Source organism: Callionymus lyra, unplaced genomic scaffold (genome assembly GCF_982586985.1).
Source record: "Callionymus lyra unplaced genomic scaffold, fCalLyr1.hap1.1 HAP1_SCAFFOLD_219, whole genome shotgun sequence".
Lineage (NCBI taxonomy): Eukaryota > Metazoa > Chordata > Actinopteri > Syngnathiformes > Callionymidae > Callionymus > Callionymus lyra.
In genome coordinates this window covers 40001-50000 of record NW_028258657.1, presented here as the reverse complement: position 1 = coordinate 50000, position 10000 = coordinate 40001, and the positions used below count along the sequence as shown (strand labels likewise).

At 60.0% G+C, this 10000-nt stretch overlaps 1 non-coding gene across 1 annotated transcript; it reads left to right on the top strand.

The window, feature by feature from the left end:
• The first annotated feature begins 3063 nt into the window (after positions 1–3063).
• Positions 3064–3182, top strand: LOC148058018 (5S ribosomal RNA). Its single transcript, XR_015710233.1, has one exon. It is a non-coding gene; the product is annotated as a 5S ribosomal RNA (ribosomal RNA).
• Positions 3183–10000: the final 6818 nt, after the last annotated feature.

Sequence of the window (10000 nt, the reverse complement as noted above, 5' to 3'; positions counted from 1 at the left end):
TATTCTTTTTAAACACTTTAGCCTTTTTTTCCCTCTCCCACCCACAATCCCTCCTGCTGCGGGGATGGAGAACCAGGGGCCTGGGTGACATCCTCAGGCGGGGATGGGGTACCAGGAGGCCGGGGAACATTTTCAACACTTTGGGGCATTTTTAAACACTTTGCTCTTTTTTTCCCTCTCCCACCCACAATCCCTCCTCCTGCGGGGATGGAGAACCAGGGGCCTGGGTGACATCCTCATGCGGGGATGGGGTACCAGGAGGCTGGGGAACATTTTCAACACTTTGGGGCATTTTTAAACACTTTGCTCTTTTTTTTCCCTCTCCCACCCACAATCCCTCCTCCTGCGGGGATGGAGAACCAGGGGCCTGGGTGACATCCTCATGCGGGGATGGGGTACCAGGAGGCCGGGGAACATTTTCAACACTTTGGGGCATTTTTAAACACTTTAGCCTTTTTTTCCCTCTCCCACCCACAATCCCTCCTCCTGCGGGGATGGAGAACCAGGGGCCTGGGTGACATCCTCATGCGGGGATGGGGTACCAGGAGGCCGGGGAACATTTTCAACACTTTGGGGCATTTTTAAACACTTTGCTCTTTTTCCCCCTCTCCCAACCAGGGGGCCTGGGGAGCCTCCTCCTGCGGGGATGGGGAACCAGGGGCCTGGGGAACATTTTCAACACTTTGGGGCATTTTTAAACACTTTGCTCTTTTTCCCCCTCTCCCAACCAGGGGGCCTTGGGAGCCTCCTCCTGCGGGGATGGGGAACCAGGGGCCTGGGGAACATTTTCAACACTTTGGGGCATTTTTAAACACTTTGCTCTTTTTCCCCCTCTCCCAACCAGGGGGCCTGGGGAGCCTCCTCCTGCGGGGATGGGGAACCAGGGGCCTGGGGAACATTTTCAACACTTTGGGGCATTTTTAAACACTTTGCTCTTTTTCCCCCTCTCCCAACCAGGGGGCCTGGGGAGCCTCCTCCTGCGGGGATGGGGAACCAGGGGCCTGGGGAACATTTTCAACACTTTGGGGCATTTTTAAACACTTTGCTCTTTTTCCCCCTCTCCCAACCAGGGGCCTGGGGAGCCTCCTCCTGCGGGCATGGAGAACCAGGGGGCCTGGGGAGCCTCCTCCTGCGGGGATGGGGAACCAGGGGCCTGGGGGGCCTCCTCCTGCGGGGATGGAGAACCAGGGGGCCTGGGGAGCCTCCTCCTGCGGGGATGGGGAACCAGGGGGCCTGGGGAGCCTCCTCCTGCGGGGATGGGGAACCAGGGGGCCTGGGGAGCCTCCTCCTGCGGGGATGGAGAACCAGGGGGCCTGGGGAGCCTCCTCCTGCGGTCATGGAGAACCAGGGGGCCTGGGGAGCCTCCTCCTGCGGGCATGGAGAACCAGGGGCCTGGGGAGCCTCCTCCTGCGGGGATGGAGAACCAGGGGGCCTGGGGAGCCTCCTCCTGCGGGCATGGAGAACCAGGGGGCCTGGGGAGCCTCCTCCTGCGGGCATGGAGAACCAGGGGGCCTGGGGAGCCTCCTCCTGCGGGGATGGGGAACCAGGGGCCTGGGGAGCCTCCTCCTGCGGGGATGGAGAACCAGGGGGCCTGGGGAGCCTCCTCCTGCGGTCATGGAGAACCAGGGGGCCTGGGGAGCCTCCTCCTGCGGGCATGGAGAACCAGGGGCCTGGGGAGCCTCCTCCTGCGGGGATGGAGAACCAGGGGGCCTGGGGAGCCTCCTCCTGCGGGCATGGAGAACCAGGGGGCCTGGGGAGCCTCCTCCTGCGGGCATGGAGAACCAGGGGGCCTGGGGAGCCTCCTCCTGCGGGGATGGGGAACCAGGGGCCTGGGGAGCCTCCTCCTGCGGGGATGGAGAACCAAGGGGCCTGGGGAGCCTCCTCCTGCGGGCATGGAGAACATGGGGGCCTGGGGAGCCTCCTCCTGCGTGCATGGAGAACCAGGGGGCCTGGGGAGCCTCCTCCTGCGGGCATGGAGAACCAGGGGGCCTGGGGAGCCTCCTCCTGCGGGGATGGGGAACCAGGGGGCCTGGGGAGCCTCCTCCTGCGGGGATGGAGAACCAGGGGGCCTGGGGAGCCTCCTCCTGCGGGCATGGAGAACCAGGGGGCCTGGGGAGCCTCCTCCTGCGGGGATGGAGAACCAGGGCGCCTGGGGAGCCTCCTCCTGCGGGGATGGAGAACCAGGGGCCTGGGGAGCCTCCTCCTGCGGGGATGGAGAACCAAGGGGCCTGGGGAGCCTCCTCCTGCGGGCATGGAGAACATGGGGGCCTGGGGAGCCTCCTCCTGCGGGGATGGAGAACCAGGGGGCCTGGGGAGCCTCCTCCTGCGGGGATGGGGAACCAGGGGGCCTGGGGAGCCTCCTCCTGCGGTGATGGGGAACCATGGGGCCTGGGGAGCCTCCTCCTGCGGGGATGGAGAACCAGGGGGCCTGGGGAGCCTCCTCCTGCGGGGATGGAGAACCAGGGCGCCTGGGGAGCCTACTCCTGCGGGGATGGAGAACCAAGGGGCCTGGGGAGCCTCCTCCTGCGGGCATGGAGAACATGGGGGCCTGGGGAGCCTCCTCCTGCGGGGATGGAGAACCAGGGGGCCTGGGGAGCCTCCTCCTGCGGGGATGGAGAACCAGGGGGCCTGGGGAGCCTCCTCCCGCGGGCATGGAGAACCAGGGGGCCTGGGGAGCCTCCTCCTGCGGGGATGGGGAACCAGGGGCCTGGGGAGCCTCCTCCTGCGGGGATGGGGAACCAGGGGGCCTGGGGAGCCTCCTCCTGCGGGGATGGGGAACCAGGGGGCCTGGGGAGCCTCCTCCTGCACCAGGGGGCCTGGGGAGCCTCCTCCTGCGGGGATGGGGAACCAGGGGGCCTGGGGAGCCTCCTCCTGCGGTGATGGGGAACCATGGGGCCTGGGGAGCCTCCTCCTGCGGGGATGGGGAACCAGGGGGCCTGGGGAGCCTCCTCCTGCGGGGATGGGGAACCAGGGGGCCTGGGGAGCCTCCTCCTGCGGGGATGGGGAACCAGGGGCCTGGGGAACATTTTCAACACTTTGGGGCATTTCACAAGCGCTTCCCTCGCTTACGGCCACACCACCCTGAATGAGCCCGATCTCGTCTGATCTCGGAAGCCAAGCAGGGTCGGGCCCAGTTAGTACTTGGATGGGAGACCGCCTGGGAATACTGGGTGCTGTAAGCATTTTTTTTTGCCATTATTTGTGGGTAGAAAAGTGAGAAAAGTGACCTAAAATAGAACCGGGACTAGGCGGCAGTTCCCCCCACCAGGCGGCGGCATTTGGGGCATTATTTGTGGGTCAGAAAGTGAGAAAAGTGACCTAAAATAGAACCGGGACTAGGCGGCAGTTCCCCCCACCAGGCGGCGGCATTTGGGGCATTATTTGTGGGTAAGAAAGTGAGAAAAGTGACCTAAAATAGAACCGGGACTAGGCGGCAGTTCCCCCCACCAGGCGGCGGCATTTGGGGCATTATTTGTGGGTCAGAAAGTGAGAAAAGTGACCTAAAATAGAACCGGGACTAGGCGGCAGTTCCCCCCACCAGGCGGCGGCATTTGGGGCATTATTTGTGGGTCAGAAAGTGAGAAAAGTGACCTAAAATAGAACCGGGACTAGGCGGCAGTTCCCCCCACCAGGCGGCGGCATTTGGGGCATTATTTGTGGGTCAGAAAGTGAGAAAAGTGACCTAAAATAGAACCGGGACTAGGCGGCAGTTCCCCCCACCAGGCGGCGGCATTTGGGGCATTATTTGTGGGTAAGAAAGTGAGAAAAGTGACCTAAAATAGAACCGGGACTAGGCGGCAGTTCCCCCACCAGGTGGCGGCATTTGGGGACCCGTAGTGTGGGCAGAAAACTCACCAAAGTGACTTAAAATAGAACCGGTGCAGGCGGCATGTTCCCCCACCAGATGGCGGCATTTGGGGACCCGTAGTGTGGGCAGAAAACTCACCAAAGTGACTTAAAATAGAACCGGTGCAGGCGGCATGTTCCCCCACCAGATGGCGGCATTTGGGGACCCGTAGTGTGGGTAGAAAACTCACCAAAGTGACTTAAAATAGAACCGGTGCAGGCGGCATGTTCCCCCACCAGATGGCGGCATTTGGGGACCCGTAGTGTGGGTAGAAAACTCACCAAAGTGACTTAAAATAGAACCGGTGCAGGCGGCATGTTCCCCCACCAGATGGCGGCATTTGGGGACCCGTAGTGTGGGTAGAAAACTCACCAAAGTGACTTAAAATAGAACCGGTGCAGGCGGCATGTTCCCCCACCAGATGGCGGCATTTGGGGACCCGTAGTGTGGGTAGAAAACTCACCAAAGTGACTTAAAATAGAACCGGTGCAGGCGGCATGTTCCCCCACCAGATGGCGGCATTTGGGGACCCGTAGTGTGGGCAGAAAACTCACCAAAGTGACTTAAAATAGAACCGGTGCAGGCGGCATGTTCCCCCACCAGATGGCGGCATTTGGGGACCCGTAGTGTGGGCAGAAAACTCACCAAAGTGACTTAAAATAGAACCGGTGCAGGCGGCATGTTCCCCCACCAGATGGCGGCATTTGGGGACCCGTAGTGTGGGCAGAAAACTCACCAAAGTGACTTAAAATAGAACCGGTGCAGGCGGCATGTTCCCCCACCAGATGGCGGCATTTGGGGACCTGCAGTGTGGGTAGAAAACTCACCAAAGTGTCCTAAAATAGAACCGGGACCAGGGGGCCTCTTCCCCCACCAGGTGGCGGGCTTGGGGGGCTTGGTTTCCGGGTAGAAAACTCACCAAAGTGTCCTAAAATAGAACCGGGACCAGGGGGCATGTTCCCCCACCAGGCGGCGGGCTTGGGGGGCTTGGTTTGCGGGTAGAAAACTCACCAAAGTGTCCTAAAATAGAACCGGGACCAGGGGGCATGTTCCCCCACCAGGCGGCGGGCTTGGGGGGCTTGGTTTGCGGGTAGAAAACTCACCAAAGTGTCCTAAAATAGAACCGGGACCAGGGGGCCTCTTCCCCCACCAGGCGGCGGGCTTGGGGGGCTTGGTTTGCGGGTAGAAAACTCACCAAAGTGACCTAAAATAGAACCGGGCTAGGCGGCATGTTCCCCCACCAGGCGGCGGGCTTGGGGGGCTTGGTTTGCGGGTAGAAAACTCACCAAAGTGTCCTAAAATAGAACCGGGACCAGGGGGCATCTTCCCCCACCAGGCGGCGGGCTTGGGGGGCTTGGTTTGCGGGTAGAAAACTCACCAAAGTGTCCTAAAATAGAACCGGGACCAGGGGGCCTCTTCCCCCACCAGGCGGCGGGCTTGGGGGGCTTGGTTTGCGGGTAGAAAACTCACCAAAGTGACCTAAAATAGAACCGGGCCAGGCGGCATGCTCCCCCACCAGGCGGCGGGCTTGGGGGGCTTGGTTTGCGGGTAGAAAACTCACCAAAGTATCGGCAAAATAGAACCAGGGAAGGGGGGGATGTCGGTCACAAGGTGCCCGAGTCAGAGAACCAGGAAAACGGACATAAATCCAGAAAACCTCGGTGTCTGACTGCTCCTCAAAAAGTGGTCTTTTTGATGTCACGAGCGCAACCACCTAGAGGTTAATGGGGAGGGATGGTGTGAGCGCAAACGGATTTTTCCTAAGTGTGACTGCTCCTCAAAAAGTGGTCTTTTTGATGTCACGAGCGCAACCACCTAGAGGTTAATGGGGAGGGATGGTGTGAGCGCAAACGGATTTTTCCTAAGTGTGACTGCTCCTCAAAAAGTGGTCTTTTTGATGTCACGAGCGCAACCACCTAGAGGTTAATAGGGAGCGAGTACAACAGGGGAGGGAGTGAATGGGCTCGGACTGTGGCCGAGCCTGGTGCCTCAAAATCGGACAAGGTTGGACTGGAAGCCCGCTGAGAACTCTGGTTCTTTTGCCAGACGAAACGAATTTTTTCCGAGTGTGACTGCTCTGCAAAAAGTGGTCTTTTTGATGTCACGAGCGCAACCACCTAGAGGTTAATGGGGAGGGAGTGGAAAAAACGACAAAGTGTTGAGCTCCGGACCGGGATGGCGGGCGACTCGAGCGGTCATGCCCGACTTTGAGACACTTTGTCGCGGTCATGCGAGCGACCTCCACTGCTCCCCGGAGGTGCCCCGGACCGGGTTGGCGGGTGACTCGAGCGGTCGTGCCCGACTTTGAGACACTTTGTCGCGGTCATGCGGGCGTCCTCCGCCGGTCCCCGGAGGTGCCCCGGACCGGGTTGGCGGGTGACTCGAGCGGTCATGCCCGACTTTGAGACACTTTGTCGCGGTCATGCGGGCGACCTCCGCCGGTCCCTGGAGGTGCCCCGGACCGGGTTGGCGGGTGACTCGAGCGGTCGTGCCCGACTTTGAGACACTTTGTCGCGGTCATGCGGGCGTCCTCCGCCGGTCCCTGGAGGTGCCCCGGACCGGGTTGGCGGGTGACTCGAGCGGTCGTGCCCGACTTTGAGACACTTTGTCGCGGTCATGCGGGCGTCCTCCGCCGGTCCCCGGAGGTGCCCCGGACCGGGTTGGCGGGTGACTCGAGCGGTCATGCCCGACTTTGAGACACTTTGTCGCGGTCATGCGGGCCTCCTCCGCCGGTCCCTGGAGGTGCCCCGGACCGGGTTGGCGGGTGACTCGAACGGTCATGACCGACTTTGAGACACTTTGTCGCGGTCATGCGGGCGTCCTCCGCCGGTCCCTGGAGGTGCCCCGGACCGGGTTGGCGGGTGACTCGAGCGGTCGTGCCCGACTTTGAGACACTTTGTCGCGGTCATGCGGGCATCCTCCGCCGGTCCCTGGAGGTGCCCCGGACCGGGTTGGCGGGTGACTCGAGCGGTCGTGCCCGACTTTGAGACACTTTGTCGCGGTCATGCGAGCGACCTCCGCCGGTCCCCGGAGGTGCCCCGGACCGGGTTGGCGGGTGACTCGAACGGTCGTGCCCGACTTTGAGACACTTTGTCGCGGTCATGCGGGCGTCCTCCGCCGGTCCCTGGAGGTGCCCCGGACCGGGTTGGCGGGTGACTCGAGCGGTCGTGCCCGACTTTGAGACACTTTGTCGCGGGCATGCGGGCGTCCTCCGCCGGTCCCTGGAGGTGCCCCGGACCGGGTTGGCGGGTGACTCGAGCGGTCATGCCCGACTTTGAGACACTTTGTCGCGGTCATGCGGGCGTCCTCCGCCGGTCCCTGGAGGTGCCCCGGACCGGGTTGGCGGGTGACTCGAGCGGTCATGCCCGACTTTGAGACACTTTGTCGCGGTCATGCGGGCGTCCTCCGCCGGTCCCTGGAGGTGCCCCGGACCGGGTTGGCGGGTGACTCGAGCGGTCGTGCCCGACTTTGAGACACTTTGTCGCGGTCATGCGGGCGTCCTCCGCCGGTCCCTGGAGGTGCCCCGGACCGGGTTGGCGGGTGACTCGAGCGGTCGTGCCCGACTTTGAGACACTTTGTCGCGGTCATGCGGGCGTCCTCCGCCGGTCCCTGGAGGTGCCCCGGACCGGGTTGGCGGGTGACTCAAGCGGTCGTGCCCGACTTTGAGACACTTTGCCGCGGTCATGCGGGCGACCTCCGCCGGTCCCTGGAGGTGCCCCGGACCGGGTTGGCGGGTGACTCGAGCGGTCGTGCCCGACTTTGAGACACTTTGCCGCGGTCATGCGGGCGACCTCCGCCGGTCCCTGGATGGCGGGCTCCAGTGAGGTCGGCGGGGGAAGGCTCGGGCTGAGGCCGACTTCGGTGCCTCAAAGTCGGACAAGGTTGGATTGGAAGTCCGCTGTGTTGAGGACCAGTGGCATTCGGCGGTGGAACGCTCAGAACTTGGCCGACATCGGTGCCTCAACGTCGGACAAGGTTGGAGTGGATGACCGCTGATAACTCTGGTTCTTTTGCCAGACGAAAGAAATTTTTCCCGAGTGTGACTGCTCTGAAAAAAGTGGTCTTTTTGATGTCACGAGCGCAACCACCTAGAGGTTAATAGGGAGGCACCATAACAGGAGAGGGAGTGAAAAGGCTCGGACGGTGGCCGAGCCTGGTGCCTCAAAATCGGACAAGGTTGGAGTGGATGACCGCTGAAAACTCTGGTTCTTTTGCCAGACGAAAGAAATTTTTCCCGAGTGTGACTGCTCTGCAAAAAGTGGTCTTTTTGATGTCACGAGCGCAACCACCTAGAGGTTAATAGGGAGGCACCATAACAGGAGAGGGAGTGAAAAGGCTCGGAGGGTGGCCGAGCCTGGTGCCTCAAAATCGGACAAGGTTGGAGTGGATGACCGCTGAAAACTCTGGTTCTTTTGCCAGACGAAAGAAATTTTTTCCGAGTGTGACTGCTCTGCAAAAAGTGGTCTTTTTGATGTCACGAGCGCAACCACCTAGAGGTTAATAGGGAGGCACCATAACAGGAGAGGGAGTGAAAAGGCTCGGACGGTGGCCGAGCCTGGTGCCTCAAAATCGGACAAGGTTGGAGTGGATGACCGCTGAAAACTCTGGTTCTTTTGCCAGACGAAAGAAATTTTTTCCGAGTGTGACTGCTCTGCAAAAAGTGGTCTTTTTGATGTCACGAGCGCAACCACCTAGAGGTTAATAGGGAGGCACCATAACAGGAGAGGGAGTGAAAAGGCTCGGAGGGTGGCCGAGCCTGGTGCCTCAAAATCGGACAAGGTTGGAGTGGATGACCGCTGAAAACTCTGGTTCTTTTGCCTGACGAAAGAAATTTTTTTCCGAGTGTGACTGCTCTGCAAAAAGTGGTCTTTTTGATGTCACGAGCGCAACCACCTAGAGGTTAATAGGGAGGCACCATAAAAGGAGAGGGAGTGAAAAGGCTCGGAGGGTGGCCGAGCCTGGTGCCTCAAAGTCGGACAAGGTTGGAGTGGATGACCGCTGAAAACTCTGGTTCTTTTGCCAGACGAAAGAAATTTTTTCCGAGTGTGACTGCTCTGCAAAAAGTGGTCTTTTCGATGTCACGAGCGCAACCACCTAGAGGTTAATAGGGAGGCACCATAACAGGAGAGGGAGTGAAAAGGCTCGGAGGGTGGCCGAGCCTGGTGCCTCAAAATCGGACAAGGTTGGAGTGGATGACCGCTGAACACTCTGGTTCTTTTGCCAGACGAAAGAAATTTTTTCCGAGTGTGACTGCTCTGCAAAAAGTGGTCTTTTTGATGTCACGAGCGCAACCACCTAGAGGTTAATAGGGAGGCACCATAACAGGAGAGGGAGTGAAAAGGCTCGGAGGGTGGCCGAGCCTGGTGCCTCAAAATCGGACAAGGTTGGAGTGGATGGCCGCTGAAAACTCTGGTTCTTTTGCCTGACGAAAGAAATTTTTTCCGAGTGTGACTGCTCTGCAAAAAGTGGTCTTTTTGATGTCACGAGCGCAACCACCTAGAGGTTAATAGGGAGGCACCATAACAGGAGAGGGAAGGAAAAGGCTCGGAGGGTGGCCGAGCCTGGTGCCTCAAAATCGGACAAGGTTGGAGTGGATGACCGCTGAAAACTCTGGTTCTTTTGCCTGACGAAAGAAATTTTTTCCGAGTGTGACTGCTCTGCAAAAAGTGGTCTTTTTGATGTCACGAGCGCAACCACCTAGAGGTTAATAGGGAGGCACCATAACAGGAGAGGGAGTGAAAAGGCTCGGAGGGTGGCCGAGCCTGGTGCCTCAAAGTCGGACAAGGTTGGAGTGGATGGCCGCGGAGAACTCTGGTTCTTTTGCCTGACGAAAGAAATTTTTTCCGAGTGTGACTGCTCCTCAAAAAGTGGTCTTTTTGATGTCACGAGCGCAACCACCTAGAGGTTAATAGGGAGGCACCATAACAGGAGAGGGAGTGAAAAGGCTCGGAGGGTGGCCGAGCCTGGTGCCTCAAAGTCGGACAAGGTTGGAGTGGATGGCCGCGGAGAACTCTGGTTCTTTTGCCTGACGAAAGAAATTTTTTCCGAGTGTGACTGCTCTGCAAAAAGTGGTCTTTTTGATGTCACGAGCGCAACCACCTAGAGGTTAATAGGGAGGCACCATAACAGGAGAGGGAAGGAAAAGGCTCGGAG